The following is a 22794-nucleotide window of genomic DNA, read 5'->3' as shown; positions in this document are numbered from 1 at the left end:
TGTAAGGAGAGAAGGATTCTTCCCAATTTATTTAAATCTTTCATCCTGAATGTGTTTCTTTGATTTGGGGGTTATGTTATTTTTAATTTTTATTCATTTAATTATTTTATTTTTTGTAGAGATGAGGTCTCACTATGTTGCCCAGGCTGTTCTTGAACTCTGGCCTCAAGTCATCCTCCTACTTCGGTCTCCCAAAGTGCTGGAATTACAAGTGTGAGCCACTGTGCGTGGCCTGTGGCTTATGTTTACAAAAAATACAAATTACTGTTTATCCCATCCACCTATCATGTATGAGTTTTATAGTAGTATAACTTAACCATTTGAGAATGTATTACATAGCACTAATTAGGAGTTTGTGTCCTGATTTGGCTAATAATATAAGCTAATCAAACTTGCATTTCATTCTCTAAAATTTAAATCTTGGGAGAGTACAGCCTCCTGGGGAAAACTGCTGATAAAAACCAGCAGGGTGGCTTGGCCACAGTTTGTCAGGTTTTTCTCCCGTGCAAGCATCTAGTCCAATCAGGACTTACTATGCTTATTTAAAAATTACTTGCTCTTCCAGACACCCTTGTAGCTAGGGTGGCCCTGTAACATACCACTAATGAATTATTGTGTTAGACAAGTAAACTGAGGCAGAAGTCCAGTTTTTTGGGAGTGGATCAACAATGAAGATCAGTAGAAAAAAGTCTGTGTGGAGATAGTAGACCCAGGCATGCCAAAATGTCAGTTAATTGTAATGAAACTAAATCCATGTGACCTCAGTTGATATTAACTCATGTGAATTTTTATTTTTTTGGATTTAGCAATGTTCATATTCTAGACTTATGCTCACATTATACTTTCAGATGTCACTGGCAATTAGGTGAGGCAGAAACAGAAATTGGAAGACATCCTATGTCTCCAGGTGACAGGGTTTGATGGATGAAGAGACCAACAGCTGACTAGTGATTCCCAAGGGAATTAATTTCTAGGGGTTGTGGGGGTGGAGTGGAGGGACAGAGCACAGCCAACCTCCCAGTGTTGCGTCTTCATTCTTTTCTTTCTTTGAGAACACTGTAGTTTATTTCTACATCTCCATCCTTCCTTCTTCACCTGGCTGTTTCAAACTTTTCATTTAGGGCTCAGATTAGTCATTGCCTCCCCCGGATCTAGGTAAGGTTGTGCTTCTGTGCATTTCCTTAGCAACTACACTTCCCTTGCTGCAGTGCTTCTCAGGACTTTTTGTAACAGTCTATTTACTTGCTTTATTTCCCATAAATAAATAAGACGTCGAGGGGTGGTATCAATGTTCTTCATTTTATCCTTTGGGTCCAACCAACTTCCTGGCACATGGTAAGTACTAAATATAAATTAATAAAAGGTATCCATGGTATCAGATACCTGCATTGTAATTACAGTATCTTGGGAGGAGTGTATTTCAGCATATAATGCTGAGGAGGTAATTATGACTCCATAATATTACAATGCTAGAATGAGACCACTAGCTTAGCATAAAGAAACAAAGGAGGCAGTGTGTGGGGAAGCGTTACTAGACAGATAAATTAGGAAAATTGTAAACAGGTTTGACCTTGTGCAAGTACTTAAACCTCCTCAAGTCCCAGTCTCCTAGTCTGAAGACAGTGGAGAGAATTGTTATATTTCCCTTCTGGGATTGCTGTCAAGGTCAAACGTTTTGATGCATATGAAGCACTCAGAATCATGCTTGTTAAAGAGTAAATGATCAAATTTTTAAGCTTATATTATATTTTTTATTTGGATTTAAGCCAACTACCCAAGTGCTCTGAAGAGACAGAATATCAATTTTGGAGCTAATTTTCTTAAGTTTGAATTCCAGTTTTACCAGTGACCAACAATGTCACTTCATTTTTTTTTTTTTTTTTTGAGGCAAAGTTTTGTTTTTGTTCCCCACATTGGAGTGCAATGGCGTGATCTCGGCTTACTGCAACCTCCACCTCCCAGGTTCAAGCAGTTCTCCTGCCTCAGCCTCCCAAGTAGCTGGGATTACAGGCACGCGCCACCACACCCGGCTAATTTTTGTATTTTTAGTAGAGACAGAGTTTCACCATGTTGGCCAGGCTGGTCTCAAACTCCTGACCTCAAGTGATCCACCTTCCTTGGCCTCCCAAAGTGCTGGAATTATAGGCGTGAGCCACCGTGCCCAGCCCCAACAATGTCACTTTGGAAGAACAAGCTTACTCATTTTTAAAGTGGGGTAATAATAGCACTTGCTATTATTATTATTGTCACAGGATTGTTACAAGGATTAAATCACGTAAGACATGTAAACCATTTAGAACAGTGCCTGGAACATAGAAAATGTGCTTTAAGGTAATTATTATGTAGGTAAAGACACTCACAATATGATGTTAGAAATAAGCCCTCAGCTTTATGAGGATATTTGCCAGAATATAGCCAAAGTGGGAGGCAATGCTATACTGTGAAACTGTCATCAGGACTTTGACTTACCCAACATTGTAATCAGACTCATAGTTTTCTTGCCTCCATGCCAGCTTAGATGTAGTTAGTGATGATGCCTCAATGACTCTATAATGTAGTTCTGTTGCAGAATTATGTGCTTGAATATTTGTATAGATTTATCAAACAGATTTACTTATATTACAATTACTACTAAAATTCAAAAGGAAAAAGTCATTATCCAGTTTATTTGATTACATTAATGAAAATGTAGTATTACCCTAGTAATAATAATAATATCATCTAATATCATTTAAGGTATTAAACTTAGGTTTTATTTAAGAGCTTCCACATACATACTTTTACTTAGAACTGTGCCATCTACGTAGGCATTTGAATGATTGGAGTAGGTAGGTAAAATTTCTACAGTTACTCTTTTCTTTTTTTAAATCTCGTTTTTAGAAATTTTACCTTCCTCTGCTTTTTAAGACCATGGTTTGCCCTACTTTTCTACCATTATAAGACTCCTTTTTCTCTTCTTTCTGCCTTAGTAGATTAATAAAGAAGGTAATAAGTCCTATGAAGGAAAGAAGAAGAAAAGCAGTATGAGGGGACTGAGATTGAGTGGGAGGCATAGAAGGCAGCTTGTTCTATTAAACAGGCAGTCGAGGAGGCTTCATTGAGAAGGTGACATTTGAACAAAGACTTGAAGGATGTCAATATATACAGAGAAGTTAAATACAAACATGTTAACAGCACATTTAAGGAAATGGATAAATGAAATAAATGTATACATGGAAAGGACATGAATAAGGAAATAAAAGTGGCGTGTGTGTGTAGTGTGTGTGTGTGTGTTCTACAAGTTTTTAGGAGGACTTAAGAATTCTGAGGATTAAAGCTAGAAAGGTAGGTAAGAGCCTAATTCTGGGCCTTGATGGACCTAACCAAGTAGTAGCGATTGAAGTGGTGGGAATGTCTACTGGATGTATAAGGTTCTAAGGAAATCTTCAGTAATCTATGACTAAATTAAAGATGGACAATAAAGGTAGTCTAGGTTAATTTATAGCTCACTTACTTGGGGGATAGAGAGGATGATGATGTCATTTTGTGGTCTTAGAAGATTATGAAAAAATTGATGGGAAAGGGAGGGATATTATTTTCAATGTAGGACATTTCTATCCCCTATAAGTGGATATAGGCTGGATATAGACTTACAGAGCTTAGAGGTAGAATTGGGCTAGAGGTATGGATTTTGGCACCTTCAGGCAGAGGTTGTGTGTTAGTCCATTTCTATACTGCTGATAAAGACATACCTGAGACTGGGAAGAAAAAGAAGTTTAATTGGGCTTACAGTTCCACATGGCTAGGGTGGCCTCAGAATCATGGCGGGAGGCAAAAGGCACATCTTACATGGTGGTGGCGAGATAAAATGAGAAATAAGCAAAAGTGGAAACACCTGATAAACCCATCAGATCTCGTGAGACTTATTCACTATCACGAGAATAGCATAGGAAAGACCGGCCCCCGTGATTCAATTACCACCCCCTGGGTCCCTCCCACAACATGTGGGAATTCTGGTAGATACAATTCAAGTTGAGATTTGGATGGGGACACAGCCAAACTATATCAGGTTGAGACCAAGTATATGGTTTAAATTTCTAGGAGGAAGCAGAAAGAATGGGCATAGAATATGGCCAAGGAGAAAGCTATGGAGAACTCTGATATTAGAGGATAGAAATCAGAAGACGGAAATAAGAAGATATGGTCAGTGAGCTTGGAGGGATGGTCAGAGAGCTTGGAGCTTAAAATAGAAGGAAAGAAAATGTTTCAGAAGTTCTTGTTCAAGTGTAATTAGTGTTGTTTTATAGAGCAGTTTTAGTGAAGGGTGGTGTTATCTGAAAGACGACTGCAGTAGGTTGATGACTGAATGAGGGGTAGTAGTGGACAGCAGGTGTACATTATTTCCCCATTGGTTGGGAAAGAAAAAAAGGAAGGTTTTGACAGTGTGCAAACAAGAATCATAGACAGCTGTGAAGTTTGGTTTTTGTTTACTGCCTTGCTCATTTGCTCTTTCAAGATATGAGATGCTTGAATGTGATTATGAGTTGCATGAAGTTAGCTAGAAGTGAAAACATGAGCAAAACAAGACAACCAACCAAATAAAGTCCCAGAAGAGATGGAAATGAGCCTCTTTTCTCTTGTGCACATGTAGATAACAGTATCTACTTTAAGGCTATAAGAAATAAATGAGAAACAACCTCCTTGTTTGTCTAGTAGAGCGATGAGTAGATGACACTCAGTAAATGTTACGTCCTCCAGCCTCCCAATCCTCACTGCAAAAATGTGCCTTGCTTACCTACAATTTGTACTCAGTAGATATGTATTAAATGAAAGTACTCAACTGTACTATGTTTTTACCCTACATTTGTGATAATTAAGAAAGGGTTGAGAACTAGTTGATTGCTAATTCTTTTTTGTAGTATAAACTTATAATTTGGCCAATTTTTAAATTAACACATCTTTTCTGGGTATGTTCTTGATTATAAGCTTTACAAATTATAATGTTTATAGTTCAGAATGATATTGTAGTGTATTAGAGCTTGTAGACTAAAGTGTTGCTTACAGAAGTGAGAAAGAAGCAAAGTACAAATCCCATAAACAATGAGATGGGCATAGGATGGAGAAAGCATAGATGGGTAATTACTCCCAGGCCAGGAGTTTTCCTAGGACTGGATTGGAGTATCACCAAACCTGAAAGAATAATGCATCACTCAAAATAAGAGCTAGTTAAGTGTGGATATATAGAAAATAAATCCTGCTACTCTTGGCTAAGAACATCACTATGGTAAGATAGACAACTTGACTAACCTATGGAAGCCATTAAGTATTTGAGTTAGTTAATTCCTCTTTGTTCTGTTTCCATGTTTGTTTGACTTCTCTGAAGCCAGCTTTAGGAAGAGAATGTACTAGTAGGTGGGACCCCTAATATCCTGGTCCCTGTGAAGGTTATTTGTCTTTGTAAATTAATAAGGTCACATTCCATTTTTGTATATCAGCTTCTGTGAACTTTGGATCCAGTGAGTTTGCTCCTGAGAGAGCATTTATTTCCTATATGTGCTTTCTTTATCAGTGTTTCTTTTCTTTTCTTTTTTTTTTTTTTGAGATTGAGTCTTGCTGTGTTGCCCAGGCTGGAGCGCAGTGGCTCTATCTCAGCTCACTGCAACCTCCAATCGCCTGGGTCCAAGCGATTCTCCTGTCTCAGCCTCCCAAGTAGCTGGGATTATAGGCACCCACCACTACGCCTGGCTAATTTTTGTATTTTTAGTACAGACGGGGTTTCACCATGTTGGCCAGGCTGGTCTTGAACTCCTGACCTCAGGTGATCCACCCACCTTGGCCTCCCAAACTGCTGGGATTACAGGCTTGAGCCACTGTGCCCTGCCTCTTTATCAGTGTTTCTAAGCATGAGAGAGTGAATCCTTCTCCTTGTAAAGTGATCACAGGTGAGACACCCTGGAGCTTTTTCTTTGGTGACCACCTGGGCTATTTTTCTACTGTGTGTATCGTGGTGATAAAAATTTATACCATTCAAAACTCTTCTTGTTTATGTTTTGGTATTAGATGGAAATACTCTTTATTACATATGAATATTATTCTTTTATTTCTTTTTTTGTCCCTCCCCCTGAATGTTATTCTAATAAGATTTTTCTAAGGTTATATGTATGAAATAAATTTTTTATGAGTATGCATCAATATGATGATTGCAAACTATCTTTAGTGATTTTTAGCCTCCATAAGTAGAGGTCAGTGTAAGATATATAGGCTTATGTTGTCTGCCTTATTAACTTTAAGGAAAACACAGTAAATTTCAGTAATAATTTCTTCGAAATATAATTGTCACATGAAGTTGTTATTCATTTCTTAATTCAGTAAAGTGAATTAGAGCTAAGTTTTCTTGGCGTGGTATATATCAAAACTATTTGTCTGCTTGATGAAATCATTATTGTAAATCTGTCTGGGCCTGCGTTCTTCCTACCTTTTTAGATAAACAAGGCTATGAATTTGACTTTCTATTTCAGATATTATTACATTAATATCTTTTGCTCTGCATGTGAATTCACGTATAATGTTTACTCATTTACTTTTCAAAATGAAAAGAAACTTATTTACTCCTTCACAGTGGTAGTCCCAATTCATAGTTTTATATATTACATTATTGTTGTTGCAGCAAGAGTTCACTTAAGTTTATTTTCCCTATAGTGTTTTCTTTTAATGCATGAGTAGTTAGCAATGAGATTCTGAAAATGCTAGGAATCTTCACATTTTCCAACTATATATATTCATTGTGGCTGCAGGAAATTCTATGTATATTAAATCCTTTCAATTTTAAGTAGCATTAAAGGAAGTATTTTTACATTGCCATATTTTATCCATACATAAGTGACAATTTTTAGTGTTTTGGTCCTGGGTTTCTGTTGGTTGTTTAAATATTCATTTGGCGAACAGAGCTATGTTTGCTGTATTATGCTACACAGAGAGAAGATTTCTGTTAGTCCTTTATTCTTTGACACAAGGAGGAGCACAAAATGTGACAGAAGAGATCATCACGAACAAAATCTAAATCTTTTGTCTCTGACAGCTCCATGAGTGAATCTGAGAAAGAGGGCTCTTTTGATTTGACCCTGAAATATAACCCCAGTCTGCACTTGGGGTGTTCTGAATACTGATAAGGACCATAAAAGATAGAACTATTAGTTAGCTTTGAAAAAGCAAAAAATTAGCTGTAAAATAATTAATACAATTGAGCTACTCTGCAGTTATTAGTATTCTGGAATTATCTCATGAAGTTTTGCATTAGCTTTTTGAAAACTGCAACATTTATTTTGAAAATTTGGTAGGTAATCACATCTCTAGTACATTAAATTTAAAACAAGGCCCTTTTAGGAGCCAGGTGATATTGTCATTTTGCGTATCAACATCATACGTAGTGAAATGGTTAGGGTGAAATATTGAAACACAATACAATACACTGCTGGGTAACTTTTGTAACAATGTGAGTCTGTGTTGCTGAGACACATTAAGTTGACACTTGCTCTTTTGTACTGCTGAGTTTGTGCTGTTATCAATTCATTGGAGGCCTACAACTTTCTCCTTTCAGCTGATTGATTTTGAATTTTTCAAACTGATTAATGTTTTCATTTGAATGGTAATGCTGATTTTGCACAAAATGTGATCTTTTAATTAGCAGATGCTGAGATTAGCATTAGGGTTGAACAGTAATTAGCATTTGTTCTTATAGTACAAGAGCACAGACTAAGAACTGCAGCAAATAGAACCACCGTGTCCTCCTTACATTGCCTCTTTAGATCTTCTTTATAAGAGAGGTTTAAAATTATTAAAATACTTATTCACTGTGGTACTACACATTTTAACAAATTGAGGATTCACTTAAGATACAAATATTTTGAACTCCCTTATACTCTCTGTTATCTCTATAAGGTTCTGTTTTTGAGGTTTATCTAAATACTTCATAGTAAAACGTAAACATTCGTTTTATTAAAGAGTAAATTCTAATGTGTGGTGTGTGTGTGTGTATGTGTGTGTGTGTGCACGTGTGTATTTCTCTGAACATGTCCACAGTCTTGGTTTCTGGATTGTGCTTACAGCGGTAATACCCACTGTATATCCAAAGTTATTTTGAGGATCAACCTAAAATTGATGAGCCCCAATTACAGACAGTCAGTGGAGTTAAGACTTGGAGTTTTCCTTCAGGCAAACCTAGGTTGAAATTATGATGTTCCCACCTCCTAGGGCAAATTATTTAACCACTTACTTCTCAGTGTCCTCATCTGTAAAATGAAGGTTATAATAGAATTATTTGAAGATTAAAACATATATCACATAAAGCACATGGTGTCCATTAAATAATGAGGGATTATTATAGTTAAAAACACTTATGTATATGAAGTAATACACATTCTTGTATATGGCCTACATTAAAAAAAACTTATTTTAGCTTATTTATGACATAAAAATTATTAGACACCTACAGAATAACTAAATCTTTTTAAAATAAATAAGTTCTCTTATTCCAGAGCTGCAGGCTTTTTAGACATTCTTGTGGGCATTATGTAAGTTTCTACCTACTCTTCAGAAAGACATTTGTGTCTCTGGTCTAGCCCTTCTTCATAGTTACTCCTTCAAGGAATCCTTATAGATAGATTGGTTGTCCTTACTAAAACTACCACCAAGCACTGGCTGTTTTTATTTTTTGTTTTAAATGGTTTCTATAACAAATGGTGGTGGTTGGGAGAGTCAAAGCATGAATGATGAAGTATGCATCTAAACTTGGGGCAGTTTGTCTACGTGAACAATGTAGGCTGTATTTTTAGGGCTGTGAAGGTAGACAGTGGGGTGATATTTTATAGAGATGCTAAATATGTGATTGACTGCTTAATGTATATCAAACTTCAGCATGATGAAACTTTAGCCATTAGTATTCAAAGAGGAAATTACTGCTGATCCCTAGTGCCTGGAGAGACTTCGTCCTATGTAGAATTCCCCCTCCCCACTCCACTGACGGCTACTAAAATAGCCCTAAAGTAAATGCATTTGCATTTGTTACTATGGATGTTACTCTCTCAGGAGACAACAAACAGAACACTTAAACTCTGAGTGAACAGAATGATTGACAGTCTAAATCTCTATCCCCACTGCTTGCTGCCTCCCCACTTAAATACAAACACAGAGAAGGAGTAACAAAATGAGTCAAGGTAGATTTTCAAATCAAAAACAGGAAAAAAGAAGCAGGAAATATAATGCTTTATTTCTATGAGAGTTTAAGTGGTGCTTGAATGTAATTAAATTTTAACATGAAGAGAAAACAGGATTTTCTTTCAGTGTATCACTTTCATTCAAAATAGGTAAAACAAAATATGGCATTGAAATGGAGAGTTATGTTAGAATTAGAAAATAGTTAAGAAATAGATTACTGAGAAAGAATTGGCTATAATGTTTAAGTTCATCAACCTAAATGTTTCCTTGAGTGTACATTTAGTTCACTATCAGAGGCCATTGATTATTTGTCAACAACTTCGGTTTTCAGACCTACCTCATTGGGATTGTCTTAGTCCATTTGTTCTGCTTTACAAAATATCTGAGAGTAGGTGGTTCATAAAATAAACTTATTGCTCACAGTTCTGGAGGCTGGGAAATTTAGCATCAAGGCATGAGAAGATTTGGTGTCTGGTGAGGGTTACTCTCTGCTTCCAAGATGGTGCCTTGTTGCTGCATCCTTGCATGGCAGAAGGGTGAATACTGTATCCTCACTGGTGGAAAGTGGAAGGGCAGAAAGGGGCCCAGCTATTTCCCTAGAGATCGTTTATAAGGGTTCTGATCCCATGTGTGAGGGCAGTGCCCTCATGACTTAATCACCTACTAAAGTCCCCTTCTCGTAATACTGTCACATTGGGTCTTAGGTTCCAACATATGAATTTTGGGAGTACAAATACATACAACCCATACCATAGCAGGAGTATTTTCCAAAAGGATCTTGTCTTTTTTTCTGGAGAACAGGGTCTCGCTATATTGCCTAGGCAGGTCTCGAACTCCTGGGCACAAGCTATCCTCCTGCCTCTTGCCTCCCTGAGAGCTGGGATTACAGGCGTGAGCCACCGCGCCCGGCCTCCAAAAGGATCTTGCAAGATTTCGTTGTCTGCCCATCTCTAAGGAAGACTTTCTGCATCACAAGTTTAGTATAAGAAAACTTTATTTTTCTTTCCAATAAAGTAGAGCCTAAGCATCTATGAAACAGATGTAGATGTCTTTAGCTGTAATTTTTAACTCTTTTAATGCTGAAATAAAATTTAGTTGAATAGGTGTCAGTTTTCTATATATTAACTCGATTTTTTAAAACAAATTTTAAGAAAGTTCAGTGGGTATGTAGAGCTATTTACAGATGTTTGCTAGGGATATAGTCATGTGTTGCCAGCAGAGTTTCCATAAATGTTTATTTCTTTTTTAATACTTGCTACAAGACGTAATTTTTTGTTTATGCATTTACTTGTTTAATGTTTCATGAGGGATGAATCTAATTTATCTTGTTCATTACAATCTTATGCACAGGGCTAGGGACATAGGACATGCTTGATAAATATTTGTTGAATGAAATAATGAAAGATTTTGTTGAAACTAATGTATAGGTATGATTTTAGTGGCTATGATATCTAGTTGTAATGTATAATACTCATTGAGCACTTACTGTTTAATCTTATGCATTAGTTCATTTAAAATCCTAAAAATTATGTTGTTATACTCATTTTTAGATGAAAAAACTGTATGTGTACATATATCTTTTACACACACATACATATAAAACATTGTGCAGATTTATAGCGAAGGTATAAATCTTTTATAATTCTTAGGAAACATCAGAACAATATAATAAATGGCCAGATAAAGCAGATATAGCTCATTTGGGCCTTAAAAATAGAAGTAATTTAGAGATTAGATGAATAAGAGATAGGATGATTTGATAAAGGTAACGAAGGTGTTTGTGATAGTTTTCATGAGTATGTAGGGTCACAGTTTTGAAAGAGGATATGTGGTTCAGTGTAGATTCCAGAAGATCTTGAATGATAGCCATAGGATTTTTGACTTTATCAGGAAATTGGGCACCATGTAGATTCTTAAATTAGGTATCAATATACTGAAACTACTTTTATCAATACCGATGTTAGCTGGACTAATCTACAAATGGCTTGGAAATATTTTTAAAGATTACTTATTTTTAGGCTTGCCATTGTAAAAAAATTAATTCTTATTTCATATTTGATTTTTATTAAATTTATAAGTTACTTAGAAACAAAATGTGCAGTTTGAATTGGAAGTGACCTGTCTTCTACCTATATCCCTTTTTAATCTTAACACTCCTGAGATTTTAGTAAGCAGCACAATATTTATCACTTCTTTACAGCTTAATGTATAAACCTTTTTACTTGTGAGCACAGAAATACAATCAGACACCACTGACTCTTATTATAGTTTGAATCTTATATTCCATTATTTTGTTTAACATTGCTATATTTGGGAGAAATGTATTTTATGTTTTATAATCTATCTAAACATACTAAATTTGCTATGGTATTTAGCATGAATTAGATGTCAGAATAGATCTGATAATGCAATTCCTTGCTTAACTCTTTTCTTTGCATTATTCTTAGAATACAAATCCAAATAATTAGTATGGCCAGACCTCAGGTGCTATGGCTTCTGTCCATCCCTCCAGCTTTCTCTCACATCACTCTCTTCATGGCCAACTCTGCTCCAGCACTCTGTACTGTTTCTTCAGTTGTGGTTCTTTCCTGATTGTGAATATTCATGCAGACTGTTGTCTTTGCCTAGAGCATTATCTTTCACCCCATCCACTTTTTCCTGGGCAGCAGTTATTCATGATTGTATTTCCTGATCATCTGTTTGATATCTGACTCCCTGTTCTGATTGTAACCTCAGTGAGGATGGAGATTGTGTCTATTATGTCACACTGTGGTACATTCGTTGTCCTGCAGAGGACCAGGCATGTAGTTGGTGTTCAGTAAATATTTGTTAAATGAGGTGAATGGATGTCTCCCAGATCAATTAAGTTGTACTTTGATGTTTTTCAAACACATCGGAGTGTGAATTGCCACAAAGAAGCCTGTTAGCTGTTTGAAGCCTTCTGCAATTTTTCTTTATTCTATTATCTCATATATTGATTTATATTTGAATCAGTGGCCATTTACACTGTTTTAAACATTACATCCCCTATCTTTATGTAAGCTTGCATTCAGAATTAACGTCTGAACCCCAACAAAAACCAGTGTTTGGTATATCAGTGAGGAGCTTTCCAATGAAACAGTTACATGCATTTTTTATGAACATTAGAATTAGCAGTGCAGAAAACACATAGAAATTCCCAGTACACATGTATTCACTGCCTTAAGGCTGTTGGCTAACAGTTTACCCTTAACTGTATAGGAATGTGCTCTTATTTGTTGGGTAAATAGAATATATGTGATGATTTCGTTTTTACAGACTGTCATTCTCTTCACAATAAACACATTATTTAGTTTTAATATTTTAACATTAAGGAATATATTACTTCTATAATTTATTTTAAAGAATTATTGAACAGTTGTTTTATGCAAGGCACTTTTTAGTGTGCAAACCAATAAGGCATAATCTCTGGCTTTAAGGAGTCTATTTGTAAGCTAGTGAGAAAATAGGGCAAGTGCTATAAGCAGTCTACAAATAGCCATGGGGACATGAGGGGAAACAATTAATTTCAACAAGGGAATCAATTAAACCTTCACTGAAATAGGTGATATTAGACATGAACATTTAAAGATGAGTAAGATTTCTGTTAGACTGATAAGAATTATGTGACACCCTGTGTGTGTTTAATATAGGGGTTTCAATTTCAAAGTAAATGGGAAGTAAACAAAACCGTCAGGTAGAGATCAAACTATTTGCTTTATTAGTAGTAGATCTCAGTTAAAAACCAAAGTCTGGACTTGCAGCCAAATGGTTTTGCAAGTACTTCTCTTCTAGAGTTAAAACTTACCCAGACCAAGAGGGAGAAGAGAACCAGGTCCTGTGTGAACTGTGAATTTTTACACTTTCTTTTGCTAAATTGAAGAATATAGACATCAATGACAGACACTTGAGGTCCCACACAATCTCTGCTTCTCCCTTGGGCAGCAGCAACTGAGCAATGAAGAGATTTTCTAGCATGCTTTTGTCTTCGAAGTACAGGTTTCTGCATGAGAGAGAGACTTAGAGTTTCCTCTAGCAGTATTTTTCTAAAGAGAAACTTGCCTAAATTTTAAAAGATATGTACTTGTAATACTTAAATAAGGCCTTTTTGGTTCTAATGTTGGCTTTTCTTTAAAGCCATCATTTTGTTTGGAAGAAAAACTACTTAATGTCCATTTTAGTCCCTCTTCCTTCAAAGACATTTAAAAGGAAGTCATGTTTGCACTAGTGGAAATCTTGGGCAAATAATATTAAAAAGATATCATGTTTGATTTGTGAATGAAACCCAGGGTTGATTTTAATACAGTCATCATAAAATAAGTTAAAGGACATTATTTCATTGTGCAATCTAATAAACCTAACCACACTATTAAGATTCAGTTAAATTCAATTTTACTTTACTACTAAAAATATTTTCGTGAAATACTATCCTTAGATTTAAGAAACGTTTCTATAGTGATGGTTAATTTGTATTGGCAATTGTAAATAAAGTTGTTTGATAGAATGCAAAGACTAGGATCATATGTTGCTATCGGGTCTACTTAACTTTCCCTATCTGTCATATTTTATAGAGCAAATATTTGTAGGTTATGGACTTCAGTGTGAGACCTTTGGCTGTGAAAGTTTATTAGCTGACTCCAGTTACACTGATTTATGCAGTAGTAAATATGATGAAAGGGGAGGGATTGTGTTTTACTAGTAAGAAAAACAGTAGAACAGAGGGGACTAGACTTGTATTTCAAGTCATCTACTCTCTGGGGCATATTTTCCTTATAAAAATGTTTCAATGATATAAATGCCCGTTTAATAGAATATAAATATTTATCAATTAAACAGTATTATAGAAGAGTTGCAGAACTGAATTTTCTTTCTCCATAAGGCCTAATAGGTACACAAGTAATAAAGAAATAAAACTGATCTTTCTCTTTCTCTCCTCAAATAGATTTATGCATGTGTGAATACATGTGTGATATGTTGTCTTATATGACATGAATTTATAATGCTGATAAGATTAAACTAGCATTTAATTTTTTTAGGGTTATTGTGCAATGATAAAATAAACTCATAAAAAAGCCAATTAAAACCCATTCTTGGATTTCTTGTTATGGAACGGCTGTACCCTGAGTCAGTAATTGGGAACACACAGATGGAATCAGCCCCCATAAAAACACAATCTCTGACTCAATAGAACCTATGGACTCTGGCAAAAATAGGAATGATATTAAGAATCTCGAATAGTGGGTCAGAGAAGTAGACAAATTGATCATTTTCACCTAAATATTTGCACTTAGCACTGTGATACAACTTCACTGATGGCTTCTGTTCCATCTTTCTGCTTTTCTACCGGTTTATTTCTACCGCTCATCTTTGCTTATTATGCTATATTGTTGGTATTGTTTTTTGTAATGGAAGAGTGTTTGTTTAAAGACAAATGAAGGATTCACTGAGTGGGGCACTGTCCACACAATCTCCTTTCCTTTACTCTTCTGGAGATACTGGCATGAAGAACGGGGCTGCAAACTGGTGAGTGGGTTGGGCAGTAGGAAATGAGGAGACAGCATCTTGTGCATTCTTTCTCTTGTTTCCTTCTTGTCCTCTTCTCTCTGAAGCACATTCAATTTTGCTGTCTTTACTTCTGCTTCCGTTGCCAGACTGTCAAGGACAGCTGAAGAAAAATCAGATAGACTTGTGGATCAGTGCTTTTATACATGTAAGGTTTTTAGCCTTAGCCGAACTTTGAGTGCTGCTCAGCAAATCCTTTCCCCTGTCTCCCAGGCAGCTCCCTTTCTCATCTATCATGCTCTTTGTATTTGCATGTGCTATTCTTTTCCTGAAATACATTTAAAAAATTTCTTCTCCAGATAAAGCCTAGTCATCCTTCAAGACAAGTCTGGAATGCTACGTCAATTTATGAAGCTTCATAGTCTGCCACTTCCTCCTGTCCATCTTCCTCATGTCTTGTCCCCAGCAGAGTTAGTTTCTTTCTTTCGTGTGCAATACAAGAGGCATTGTCATTATTGTTTATGCCTTTCTCTCCCACATGCAATTACTGGAGGCCATGTCCATGCCTCATTAATTGTTGTCTTGCCCAGTACTTGGCACATGGTTGGCATTAGTTTAGGTTTGTTTAGTAAATCAGTGCCTGTGAATATGTTGCCAGTCTCAAAATGCAGCTTGCAAGAGGAGCGAGAGCCATCATATTCACATTTGTCACAAATGTCTTCCTATTTATAATTATCATACTTTATTTTAAACACATCACTGTGTAGTAATAGCATTAAGTGGTAAACAGATGCAAGGGTGAAGAAATAGTTCAAATGATAATCTAGGTTCCCTACTTTCAGATTGGGCAATAAAATACCTTCAGGCAGATAGCTGTCTCTTCTTATTCGTCTTTATTTTCTTTTACAAGATTTTTCAGGCTATAGGCTTCTGTGATATCTGTGAGTCCCCCTTGCCACTGTTTGTTAGCATCTGATCTGTAGCTACCATTTATATTAGCTTTCTCTGTATTTCCCACCCTTATCATCACTTTTCTTTTCTACTCTCTGTTGTCTGCTAACTATGGCCCTTTTCTACATAAAATCTACAACTCTTTTCAGATCTCATTTTTGTCAGCCACTTGCCAGCTGTTGAGCCAACAGCTGATTTTTGTTATGTAGTGAAAGGGTGGGGCCCTTGGCTCACAGCTGTCAAGCTTCTGGTTCTTTTCCCTCACTGCCTTGAAAGCCCAAGTCCCTTATTACATAAAATAGCCCAGCTGCTATCTATCTTGTAACAGGTGATCAGAGAAGAGCTTTCTGTAGGATGATTAATAACAAGACTAGTTATGAGGGTAGCTAGATGGTGCCTGACAGAACTTATATCAAGCATTGGGGGGAGTTTAGTCATTGCTATGTTGCTGTATGTTAGGGTCTCTTAAAAGAGATAATTTGTGACAAAATTTAAAAATTTACAGGAGTTATTTTTGTATACCCAAATTTGTTTGGTTTTACCATACATTTAAATTTAGATGTGTTATTTAGGTTGAAACTTAGCAATATTGGCTTTGAAGACACTCACGTCTAATGTAAATTTTATTTTTTATTATTTGTCTTATTTTTGTTATATTATAATTTTAATTTTGTGTTTTCCAGCAGAAATGAAGTTAACTATACCCTAAATAACAGATTTATGATAATAACGCTTTTCCTATATAATATTTTAACCAAAATGAGGTGTGTATATATATATTTATATATTATAAAACTTAGCATATATTCCAATTCTGAGCCATCCCTCTTCCCATATATACCTTCTAATAAAGTTCCTCTTCAGAAAAAGAATATATATATGGGGGGAAGGGGATGGCTCAGAATTGGAATAAATGCTAAGATTTACTAGGATTACTGGTTGGCATTAAAATTCATCATGTGCTTACAGGAAAGATATTCAATTTATACTCTATAACACAACACAAATTGAATGCTACCACTTATGGATTATCTTCCAAGCAAACATGATATGTAATAATATAACAATGTGAGATTGAGATTTTTTTAAAGGAAGAGAAGTAATTTTTTCTGTAAATTTTAGTTTCAGGCATCTTTGCCATGAGCATATTGGCTTTCAAACCATGATGAAAAGCAGTCACTTTTTTTTTCTAGCTAAATTCATTTAACCATTAAGTTATCATATATTTGTTGAGTTCTCATAAAGTTTCAGACACTGAGCTACATCCTGGGGATAGAGTGGTGGGTACAACACATAAAGAGCCTTCATTGTATTCTGTTGCAATTCAGAGTGCTTTTTATAAATAGAAACCCTGCCTGTGTATGTTCTCCTATAGACAGACCAAGATATATATGATAATTCTTGTAATGTAGATTATATAAACATGCTTAGCTCTTTTCTGAAAGTTCTTGGGGCATTCACTTTTTGACAGCACAAATTGTAAATCTTGGATAAAATCGTTATCTGCATTGGTTGTGATGGTAGTTAAACACATTTCAAAGGGCTTGTTTTTCAACTTATTTCCCATGAATTGCCACAATTCAAAGTTGCCCATCTCTCCTCATCCTGAATGGTAATTAGATATTGACTCTTTTCAGGCAAATTTCAGTCAGTTATAGGGTTTTCTAATTAAACAACAGAAGGATACTTGTGATAGCGTTTACATTCTGTAGTTTTGTATTCTACATATTTTACATTAAAATATATGATTGCCTTTTCCTACCCCCGTATAATTTAGGTTTATGAGAAATTGTTATTTTCCTTTCTTAGGTATTAAAATGATACTCAAAGGTATCAATAATAATAATAATAGCTATAATTTATAGATCAGGAGCAATTGTCAAGAATGATACCAGAACGATACATTATAGTAGCCAAGGAAGTTATCCTGTGATATGTTTCCTTGCTCGTAGAGTTAATAGCAAAGAAATGAACCACATGAATCCCCAATTTATGCTTTGAAGCAATGCAAAACCATTCAAAGAAAAATTAATTTGATTTATGTTTTAGAGCTATTTTATTTACTCTAGATATCCCCGTACAAGAAGAGTGTAGTAATTTCATTTAAAAGGTTTAGAGGGGCGAACTGCTCTATGTGTGAAATGCAGTGTTGACTCACTGAATTGAAACCTTCTCACTTACTTTTCTTTGCTTCTTTAGCAGTTAGATCAAGTGCTGCTGTAGAGTAATTTTTTTTTGGTCATTCTCATAGATTTTCAGATTATCTTCTAAAGCAGACCCATGGTGAGTTGTTGAAATGCTTCATTTCAGAAAGTTACATATGACTAAGCATGCCCTAAATTGAAAAGTTAAATTAAATTATTGCTTATGTAACATTTCTTTCCAAGTATTGAGTCTGATTACTTACTAAGCAACTCATCAGTGATTTTTTCACTGCCTCAATTTATTGTTTATTTAAGGTGTTTTAAAGAACAAATTTCACTGCTATTTTATAATCAGCTCAGCTAAATGGCAAATACTAGGTTAATATTATAATATTGACTGTCTTTTGGTATAATCTGACATGACTTATTTGTAGGTTGCTGACAAAAGGGATGAAATGGTTAATGGCTAGAACATGTAGGCAAAATCTTGAATGGATTTAAAATTAGCTATCTTATATTTGTCTAAAATACTCTTTATTCCTTGAGACACCAAGTTTTCTTTTAAAAGCACATCTAATCAATTTCAAAGTGAAGAAAAATAGAGTCTGAGCCAGTTTAGAAAATTATTTCTCCTTGAAATGTTCAGAGTGCTGGAATTTATTTTACAGTTCCACCTAAGCAGGCTTCTGGACTGAAAGGAAGGGAATGAATAGTGTCTAAATCTGCTTTAGGAGAGAGCTTGTTTATCGAGCTACACCTCATTTTCCTTTATCTGTCACTACGTAAATAATAGGTCGAGTTTCTTGGTTGTTTGTATTCTACGTGCACAGCATAAAGCTTGAGTCAACTAACTGTAGCAATTTTGATTCTTCTGTAAGCTTTCCTTTTCTTGCTAAGCTCGCTTCTCCATCTAACCTTCCTGTTTCCAACAGGATGCAAACAGAATTATGAAGTTTAGACAATTAGAGCGTTCGTGTCTATCTTTAAATTCATGCATTCAGTCTGGAAATGAAGTACAGGTTTTTTGCAGGATGAAATAGAAATTACAGTCAAGTGGACTGTTAGGAATAAATGGATTTCTTTTTCTTTTTTGGAGCTTTCAACATTGTGTTCGGCAAAATCTTTCAGTAAAGGTAATACATTCATAAAGATTAACTGTGTCCAACAGCGTTTATCAGAAAACCCTACATATTAGGGGCCTAGACAGTACAGAAATACATTTCTCTGTCTTGGAAAAAGAAGTTTAGCAGTAAGTGATGCATGGCTCTATGTTGTCTTCATGATCTGGAGAGACCAAAGCTCCTGCCTCACCCTCCTCCTCCTCCTCCTGCATTTTGACTCTGGCGTTCATTCTCTGGATCACCTCACATTAAAGTTGGCTTCTGGTGCTACAGCTACCTCATCTACATTCCATATTGCATGAAGGAAACAAAGGAAGCAAACAGAGTGACAAAAGGAATACATTTTCCAGCTAATCAGCAGCTTTCTAGGAAATTCCACACAATGCTTATGTATCATTAGCTTGAATTTAATCACATGGCCACACCTAGCTGAAAACGTTGGGAAACGTAGTCTTTTAACTGAGTGTATTGCCCCATAAATAAAATTGAAAAGGAGAGAATGGATACTATGCACAATTAGCAGTCACTGTTAGTTTCAATTTCCTCATCTTTAAAATGAGCAAGTGAGTGGCTTTCTCATGGTAGTTTTATGAGGATTAAGGGGGATACCGCGTAAATGATTCTTAGGCCTGGAACATAGTAAACATTAGCATGGTTCCCTTTCTAATTCTCATTTCCCTTACCATTACTGTAACATTAAAGCAGCGGGAAGTCTCAAGGCTTTATGGACTCTTATGATGATCCCCATTAACTTGTGAATTATTTCACTTTCGGGACTAATATGTGCTTTGTTTTGCAATTGGTGTCTCCTTGCATTGTCTCCCTTCTATAATGTCTTACTCAGTGTTGGGATGTAAGTATATTCTGTCTTTATGCCCTATATAACTAAGAATTGAGGATCAGTCACTCTTTGAAGTGGAAAAGGATTCGCCACAGGGTTGATAAATCTATCCTTCTGAAATTTTGGGGACTATGGATTTCCCTGAAGCTATCAATCTACCTGAGGAAGCGACAAGCTCTTTAGAACAGAGCATTCAATGGCAGTGAGGAACCAAGGCAGCCTCAAGTGGGTTACAGGACTGTTTTCTTGTTAAAGGAGGAGTTGGATTGGCTGATCTTTGGGGTTCTTCTTACTTCTTAAATAACATGATTCTAGGAATTCCATTTTCCTCACATATTTTAAGTCACACACAGGTTCTTGTGATGTTTGGTGCCTTTTATATGTAGCCTGGATAGTGAGGGCCTGATCTGATGGCCTTGAAGGAGCTCTTATAATCTATACCATTGATTTTTGTTGCCTAAGATACTGACTTCTTTGTTTTTCTCTCTTGAATTCTAAGAATTGCCAATTATTCAGATTTGAACCACTTCAAGTAAATTTTCCTGAAAGTGAAATCGTTTAGTGATACTTACATTAGTACATTTTTGACGTGCATGCTTATGTAAGAACTGCATATTTTTTTCTCTCAAATGAGCTGTGTGTTACTGACAGCTGAGAAGTTACAAATAACTCCAGGTAAATACTGGTTCTGATATTTGTTACTTCTGTGCTGTTGGTAAGGTCACTTAAATGCCTAAAGACTTAGTTTCCTCGTCTGTAAAATGGGAATATTTATAATACTCTTTTTATAGGTTAAATGGGAGTGTTATAATAAAATCATAAATATGAAGCCTTAACAGTATATCTGGAGCAAGAGATCATTAAAATTGTTTTATTACTGCTGTTTCTATTATGGAAATGAACTTAGAAAATTAGATAATTTAACTAGAGTGATAGTCCATTTGTATGTTGCTGTATAAAAAACTTCCCAAATCTAATGGCATAAAACAACTACTGTTTTATTACGCTCACAAATTATGTGGGCAGAATTTGGACAGGGCAGTGAAGGTGAGGGCTTGTCTCTGCTCCGTCATGCCTGGGGCTTCAGTGGGGAAGATTCCAAAGGCAGAATGGGCCTCAGAGGTCTGGGGCCTGGAATCATCCGGAGGCTCTTTCACCTACATGCCTGGTTTCTGGGCTGTGCTGACCAAAGGCTGTGCCTAGCTAGACTATTGACTAGAGAACCTACACATGGCCTCCCCATGTGACCTGGACTTCTCCCAGTATGACAGCTGTGTTTGGAAAGGGAACGCTCGGAGAGCAGTTGTATCAGGTAACAAAGAGGAAGCTGCATGGCATTTGATGACCTCACTTCAGATGTCAGATGTCCCATAGCATCACTTTTGCCACATTCTATTAGTTGAAGAATTCACAGGCCCTCCCAGATTCAAGGTGAAAAGACACCGACGTTTAAGTCTTCTTGGTACAGTGTCGAGCAACTTGTGGTTATCACCAATGAGATGACAAGGAGTAAACATGATTAACTTTGAAAACAGTTTTTCTATAAATTATTCTTAAGAAAGTAATGTAACTGTAACATGTCACCTACTATGGGCAAGCAGTTTCAGGTTTCCATCAGAGGCCTAAAACCACTGTAAATTTAATCCTAGATTTTCATCTTATTAATCTTGGATCTTCACACTCTCAACTCTAGGATTTTTTTTTCTTTCAGTTTAAAAGTCATTGTGATCCTCAAGCAGTGATACTTTATTTTTCTTGCAGAAGTTTCTTATCCTAAGATTTTTTTTTTTTTTTTTTTTTTTTTTTAGAGATGGAGTTTCACTCTTGTTGCCCAGGCTGGAGTGCAATGGCCTGATCTCGGCTCACTGCAACCTACGCCTCCCAGGTTCAGGCTACTCTTCTGCCTTAGCCTCCCGAGTGGCTGGGATTACAGGCACCTGCCACCATGCCCAGATAATTTTTGTATTTTTAGTAGAGAAATGTTTCGCCATGTTGGCCAGGCTGGTCTTGAACTCCTGACCTCAGGTGATCCACCCACCTCAGCCTCCCAAAGTGTTGGGATTACAGGCATGAGCCACCGCGCCCAGCCCCTACGATTCTTATGAGGACTAAATTGCCTATTTTAAAAATGTCTAGATCAGTATCATGGATATAAATTCATTATGTGTACATTAAATTAAATAAAAAACATACCTGTAAGCCCCTTTTAAAAGCTATAAGGAACTACAGGAGGTAAATTATTCTTAACTCAGTATGTTATTTACTAATATTGTATCATTAACATCATCATTACACTATTTTGTCAAAAGATTTGAAAAAATGTGAGTTTGATAAATGTTTTAAAGTTAGAATTCATTACAAATAAGTGATTCAAATTTTTGAATGACAGTGAATGAACATTTGTAAAACTTTGTTCTAGGGGCTGTAGTTATAATTGTGTTTCAGTTGTAAATGTCTCATTAACTTTATAAATTGATCCCTGTTATTTGTTTGGAAGTGACAGCACAATAATATCAAATTAAGCTAATAGCTCGCTTTGTCAGATCACTGTATTTTAGATCGTTTCTGATTTCATTTGTCTCAAATTAGATGAACTTTTTTTTTTTTTTAGTCCTGGTAGCTTGATTCAAAATGTGACATTTTGGCACTCAGTAGTTAATGATACTATTCTAAACTTTAAAATCAAAAAGGAAATATATTTACATCTAAATGACCATACTGTCTTCTGCTCGTCATGTCTGCTATTTAATTTTTATTTTTAGTGACCTCAGAGTAGGAATACCTTACATAGGCTCATGTCTGAAAATGATTTGAAAAGCCAGGTAAACTTGCCTTTTCTGGATGCTTTTCTGTCCTCCGAGTGAGGTGAAGACACTGAGGTTAAGGTGTGTCATGCATGTATTTTTGGTTACTTATTTTCAGTCTAAGCCAGTTATATGAGTAGCTCTAATGGTTAACTTTGTAAATCATTCAAGAATCTGGCTGCTTTCTGAAAACATACCTGGGCCTTTAGGCAGCCGTCTAC

General features: G+C 35.9%; 1 protein-coding gene across 23 annotated transcripts in view; it reads left to right on the top strand.

The window, feature by feature from the left end:
• Positions 1-22794, top strand: part of ADGRL3 (adhesion G protein-coupled receptor L3) — an 849533-nt gene that overhangs the window by 30130 nt on the left and 796609 nt on the right. The gene's annotated exons all lie outside the window — the stretch shown is intronic.

The sequence above is a fragment of the Pongo pygmaeus genome, chromosome 3 (assembly GCF_028885625.2).
Source record: "Pongo pygmaeus isolate AG05252 chromosome 3, NHGRI_mPonPyg2-v2.0_pri, whole genome shotgun sequence".
In the NCBI taxonomy this organism is placed as follows: Eukaryota; Metazoa; Chordata; class Mammalia; order Primates; family Hominidae; genus Pongo; species Pongo pygmaeus.
The sequence above is the reverse complement of the archived record's forward strand: the minus strand, read 5'-3'. Positions and strand labels throughout refer to the sequence as shown.